Raw genomic sequence first — 7,211 nt, forward strand, 5'->3', positions numbered from 1 at the left:
GAAAAACTTTTGTGAAACAGCCTCATGTTAATTTCCCTCATGGAATAGAATGATAAAATACTTTGGGTTAGGAAGAGCCTTTAAAAGCCTTCTAGTTTGACATCCCTGGAAAGACCAGGACACCTTCAACTTGTTCATGTTGCTCAGAGCCACATCCAGTCTGACCTTGAACTTTTCCTGGTAGGGCATACCTAGGCTTACACAGTGTCAGGGTCTTTTCTGCCCCTCACTGCACTCAACCAGAGAGGAAGCTGACTTTCAAGCAGCTCCTGAGACCCCCACCACAGCTTCTTCACCCTCTTCTGCTTTTCCCTTCTCACTGTCACATATCCTCTTCATCAGCTACCACTTGTTACAGCCACTAAAAACCACTTCTGCCTTGTCTAACTCCCAATTCACCCACTGGCCTCCCTAGACCCTCAATTATATGATTTACCCAGCAGAAGCAGACTTGGGGCATCTCCTTTGAAAGGTCTGTCACCACTCTTAATATGCTTTTTCCTTTTTATCAGAGAAATGTTAAACTATATACACATTTAATGAAGGGTAAAAAAGCTAAAAAGAGAGCTATAACTAGTTACACTGAGCTGGGGAAACAGAAAGAAAAATTTTATACCCCCTGGGTGAAGCAGCTGTTGCCCTTACAGCAGGTAAGGTAATGCCTGCAATTACTTCATACCTAGACATTGCTAAGTGGCACACTGAGCACTGTTAGCAAAAGTAAATGAAGCATTAAGGTAGCCAGTGAAAAGCCTTTCATTTCCTCAAGTCAGCAAAGAGGTATAAGATCACATAAGAGCAAAGAAAGTAATTTTATTTAGAGATCTAGAAGCTTGCAGATGGCTGAAAGACGAAAGCCTGACATAAGTTAGCACAACAATTTAATATTCCAGGAGAATAAAAAAAAAGATTGTTGTTTTTTGGGGTTTTTTTGGTGATCTCTTCCTAAGTTTTGTCTCAGTGTGCAATTAAAAACTAGTGGAAATGAAATTTGCTGTACATACATATTAGTGATTACTTAATTTTGTAGGAGGCAATGTCCAGCCCTTTTAAATTCTTGAAGTTCCAGGTTTCACTTTGCAAGGTAAATTGGTGAGACAACCTTTAGCAGCTGCTTTATTTGCCAATGAAATAGTCTTCGAAAGTAAAAAAATGGCTCAATTTGCAAAAGGATCATGCTGGTCGTGACCTTCATTTAACCCATAGAAAATAACTTGTCTTCAGTAAAGGGCTGATTCAGATGGTTTTGCCTTTGCTGCTGCTGTTGCTAAAAAGCCCAAGATTCTTCTCAGACTGTCAGACAATTTATTCTCAATCTCCAGCAATGTGAAACTCATCAGTTTCAGATTACCTGGAAAACACTGTGTTAAGAGCCCACATTTTTTTCTATCATCTCTCTTTCCAATTGTTAGGAAAACCTCCAAACCTAGTAAAAGTATATTCACAGATAAGTGTCATCAAGGCATGTATTTTTCACAGGCTTGGTGTTGCATGGAAATATCTTATCTTGGGCAACCTGTGTTTCAGAGAACAGCTATGTCCATTGCCTGTGTTGTTGCTGATCTTGACCTTAACTGTGTTTTCCTGCTGCAGATATTCTGGAGCTGTCTTTGGTTCCAAAATACTTTGATTTGCTGATCCATGAATTTCCCTTTTACCTCTGCTAATCCACCCCACAATTTACTGGAAGAAGATCAAAAGGACCAGCCAGCACTCATCTGGGGAAAGGGAAGATGGAGAACAATAGTCACACACAGTCCCACCATATGGTGGTGATAGATGTCTCATTCCTTTAGAAGGCTACACATTTTGAGAACTTCTCTAGCTCTGCTACAGACCAAATTGTTTCTCTTGGTCTTCCATCTATGGATGAATAGGGTTTAAAGTGTTCATTCACATCCTTTCACATGATGGTTTATTACACAGGGCAGGTAAGTAGGTCTGTCATTGTCTTTTCCTTCCAGGACTGGAGAATCACCAACAACATCTTTTGTTGTCCTGAAATCTTCCTCAGTTTATGATGTAATTAAAGCTTCCAGACTAAAACTGGGATTATTTTTCTGCCTCATCAAGTATCAATGTGACTTGTGTGTGTGACTACATTGAATTCTTGCTCCTGGGAAAACATAGAAAATTGTTTTGTCCAGAAATTTCTCCTCAGGCTTATGCTTTGCAACTGGAAAATCAGTTTTCCCAACGTGCCAAATACAAACAACACATTGTTTTCACTTTGTGTTTCATTTTACATTCTTATAATCTAAAGAAAACAAATATGTTTTCCCTCTCTATAGCTATCATTGTTTAAAAAGAAATACATATACAACTTGACCTTTACCAGCAGACTGATTGTATCTAGTATTATTCCAGCCTCAGGAAATACATAATTCTGAAAATCAAAATTGTACCATCAAAGCATAGCCACAGCATTGGTCCTAGTGGCCATGGGGAGAACTCTAACAGCATAAACAAATTTGAGATAATGTCAAAGGCACTTAGTCGTCATCTTTCACAAACAACTTACTAGATCCTGTGTTTTCACTGCTAAATCACAAAGAACCACAGATACAAACATTTTCTAGTAACAAACATGACAAATAATGGAATTACATTTCCTTCTTCGTTTTCTCCTTTACTCAGTGGAACACTCACTGTGATTGTGAAGGTTCAGTGAAGTATAGGTTGATGAAGATTGATGTATGTTTAAAATTAGTCTTAATAAAAGATGCACTGCTGTTTACTGTATCATTACAGATTGTGAGTACAGTTGCAGGTACACACTGATGTACTCATCAGGGATTGCATTGTACAGATTCCAGCTATGGAATTTAGCTACATATTCTTCTAGGATCGGAGAGCAATGAGCTGTTGATAACTCTTTAAAATGCTTTCTATGGCAAACTATCTAAAGACATTGATGACATACTTGTCATACCTACCATAGGTTTACAAGTTAAATAGCATATTTACTTGTCTTAATTGATTAGTAATATGCCATACAATACAATGATAATTTTCTTTGTATATCTAGGTATAAAATGTGCTGCCATTTGCCCATGACAGGATGGGAAGGAGAGTCTGGAAAAAAAAAAATTAAATCCTGTGTTGAGATAAAAACAGTTTAATAATTATAACAAAGGATAATATAATGATGATAATAATAATGATCATGACAACAACAATAATACTAAGGGAGAGGAAGAGGGCGAGCTAAAACCCAATTGAAACAAATTATACACAATCCAATTGCTCAGCACCTGCTTGCTGATACCCAGCCTGTCCCTGAGCATCAGTCAGACTCCTTTCTGTGTAACTCCTCCAGTTTATATCCTAGGCATGACATTCAGTGTTATGGAATAGCCCTTTGGCCTTTTCAGGTCAGCTGCCCCAGGCATACTCTTATTCTTAGCTACTACTAGGATATTTTTTTTTTCATTTCTTTTTCTTCTGAAGTATGCAAGTTGTAACATTTTGATCTTATTTCAATTAATATATTAAAATTTTCAGATGAAAATACTTATATTCATACATTTCTTTAATCATATAAAAAATTAGGCTCCACATTGAAGCAAATACATTTAAAACATAAACAATGTTGACCGACCCAGTATGAAAAATTCTTACAGATTAATAAAATTACAGATAAAAATGCCAACGTTTCATTATTGCCAGTGAATCAAAGAAGAGGTGAATTTTTCTAGTTACCTAAACAATTATTATGAATTATTAATTATAAAATTAGGCACCCAAAATAAGAATGCAAACTACAAAAGGTAGAAATGGAAATTTGAGGAAGTATCTTTGGCAGGTTGGGAAAAGATGTAAGACACAAAAGAAAGGGATTATAGATCACATTTATATTTGGAATTTTCTCCTAAAAAATCTTAAAGTAATCAGACTCTCTTCTGTTTCCAGTCCCATTTCAAACATTTATTGGCCTGTGGCTGGCATTTACCAGGATTTCCTTAAAAACCTGATGAATCAGAGGCAGCAGCAAAAATAAATAATAGTGGGAATTCATCCCCAATAGCATTCAGTGCTTCAAAAGTGTTTCTTCTCCATGAGGCCAGTCCCTGGTATTTTGTTCATTGAATTGGTCCAACAGCTGGACCTAATTATGAGGATATTTTGGCAACAGGCTTGAGCAGCATGGCTGTATAAATAGTTTCTTAGTAAGATTTCCTGTTGATGATTTTAGTGTCACTTGCTCTGCATTGTGCACAAGGTTATGGTTTAAAGAATGAGGCATTCAGGGCATAGAAGTGTTCTGTGTCTTATGTGTTTTTAAAGTTTAGTATTGATCTGCTGTCTAGAGCGAGAAAATATCAAAAGAATTAAAGGCTTAGAAGGAAAAAAGGAGAGAACCAAGGCAAGGAAGTAGATCTAAAAAAATCCAAGAATGAGTAGCTGGGACGGGAGGGAATAGAGTTTTGTTACTAGAATTGGTAGCCTCCTTGAAATCTGAGAAACAGGGAGAAAAGGGAACTATTTCTGGATTCCTGTACTGTCTAATGATATATGGAGTGACTTATTAGAAAAGAAGCAGCATCCATAACCTCATCAAAGGCAGAACTTTTAATCTGCAGATTTCATTCTGTCGAATTTCCTGTAAGAACTAGAGTACCGTATGTATTTTACAAATGTATTTCACAAATGTATTTCTATTACTGCAACTTATAAACAAGGAAACTAAAAGCCTTATCAGTGAAGTATTTCTGTCTGACATGATATTGTTACATTCACTAACACTTTTGGACTATCTGGGAAATGGAAGTCACTAACGCACTCTCTTTAGACTTGTACTTCTAAGGAACTTTTATGAGCTAGCTTTGAGCAGTGCCATATTAATTTAAATAAAAGAGCACCTAGAGGTACAGAAACAAAAATGCATCCATATTCTGACTTTAGTTACAGACTTACCTAAAATGCCACTTAAAAAAAAAAAATCAGGATTTACTGAGGAGGATCACCCAGGTCTCATTTTAATGACTGGCCTGGAGCTAAGGTAGGGAGTAACTCAGAGAAGCTAGTGGTCTTACTGGAACAAGGGCATCTGAGTCTGGGCAACTGGAATTACACAAATGATATCAGACATTCAGTGTCAGTAGGAATTGGGTAGCTGGTGACTTGTACTTAGAGTGAGAAAATAAATAAAGATGAAGTAAAAAGAAGAAAGTCCCAAGGCAGGCTTTGATACATTAAAGTCAGGGATTTGAGTTAGCTTGACCATTAGTATTCAGAGCTGAGCAAAATCAAGCAGCAGGGAAGGACCACCTGGTGCAGGGCACAGTGTTCCAGAAGGCTTTTGTACGCCTTGGAGTCTTATCAAATTTGTGTTGTCCAAAGCATGTTTAAAGCAATTACAAGAAATGCTGGAAGAGATGCTGGGTAGCAAGCAGAGTACAAAGGACACAAACACTAGAAAATAATGTAGTACAGCGATATTCAGTATAATATTTGTATTAGTAACTCTGCTGGGAGATATTTATTGACCATACATTGTGACATCATACAATAAATAAATATAAGATTTAGTACTGCCTAGGGCAGGCAAGAGATGGACATATTTTAGACTTGTTTTGGGAGACCCAGCCCTAAGTTTCCAATCGACCTCATTCTGTAAAGCAGTGAAAGACAAACACAAATTAGTACTTATTTGTTTTGGCAAGGACCTTGAGTAAAACAGTATGCTAACACTTCTGCTAAAGGCATGAAATCCCTAAGAATGCAGCCCAGCAGACAGTGCAATCCCCTGTGGTAGAAGATGTGCAAAACCATCAGGACATTCATGGAAGCTGTTGAAAATACATAACTAGCATTTTGCAAGGGAAGGCTGGAATGATTTTTCTCTCCAGTAAGATGGCTCCTTCCTTGAGAGGGTAAGTACCCCTGTTTGAAATTATTTAAGCTCAAAGGAAATTGCAATAAAACTGTAAAAATAATACCCAACCACTACACAAAACCAGACAAAAATTCAGACCCAGAGCCACTTCTTGAATGCTTGGGACTACAGTGTGTAAAGCTTTCCTTTGCAGATGAGAGCTCCTTCACCTGAGAGAGGGAGGAGTTGGGAGTCCCTTTAAGTCTGTGGGGAAGTGAGCACCAGTGAAGGGACCCATCACCTTCCAGAGCTGTGCGTGCGACAGAAAAGCAGGGCAGACAGTGGTCCACAGCCTCAAAGGCAAGTAAGGATTAAAAATAGCTTTGGGAGGCTGATATGATTCTCCCTTGGGGTCATTGTAAAACTAAGCCACTCTGCCTCTCTCCCAGGACTGGTCTGTGGCTGAACCTGATGACGGTGAAGGAATTTGTGCCAAAGCAGGAGCTGGGACTGCGTTTACTGGGTCCCTGACTATCTGCACTGGGGGTGGGAGCTGCACCTCTGCTGTGAGGACAGAAGATTTCCTCTTGCAAGAGACATTGAAGCTGAAGGCAGAAAATGAATGTTTTTCATCCTTCCTCCTGAGAATGGGGTTGGGACTTACAAAGGGTTTGTGGCACTGATGGGGACAAGAGGGGCCATCAAACAGGACAGGACGGCACCTTCCAGTGCTGTTCCTTGGATGTTCCTTTGATAAGGAGAAAGGACCCATATTCTGGGTCTCCTAGAAATAGCTATAGAACTGTTTAGATAGGAAAATACCTGTAAGATCATTGAGTCAAATCATTAACCCTGCACTGCCAAGTTCACCACTAAACCATAGCCCTAAGTGCCACATATGCACATCTTTTAGATACCTCCAGCGAAGGGTCTCATCCCTCAAGACTCATCTTGCTGGAAAAGTATCTTCTTCTTCCTCAGTAGCAGCAGAAAGAAGATATTTATGGAGTTGACTCTTCAGCGCCCACAGTCCAGCTCTGACCAAGGCCAGGGCGACTGACTCACAGCATCATTACCAATAGACAGGAAGGGACAGAGCTGCCACAGACACTGAGACAGAAGCCTCAAGGAGGGGAAGAAATGGTAACAGAGAACACAGTGACCTCCACCATCTGACTCATCCCCTGTTCATTCTTCTTGGAAAAGCTCACTTTGTTCCAAAGTGACAAGCTGGGAATCCACAGTGCAGCTGGGGTACAGAGCTGACGATGCACAGGGAAGGCAGAGGCTGCTCAGCATATCTGGTTTAAGGCCCTATTTCATTCTGCACACAAATGTGCGTGTGTGGCTGCTCAGGGTGATGGTGCATCTTGGAAACTGAGCCACAATTACA

The sequence above is a fragment of the Molothrus aeneus genome, chromosome 1 (genome assembly GCF_037042795.1).
Source record: "Molothrus aeneus isolate 106 chromosome 1, BPBGC_Maene_1.0, whole genome shotgun sequence".
Lineage (NCBI taxonomy): Eukaryota > Metazoa > Chordata > Aves > Passeriformes > Icteridae > Molothrus > Molothrus aeneus.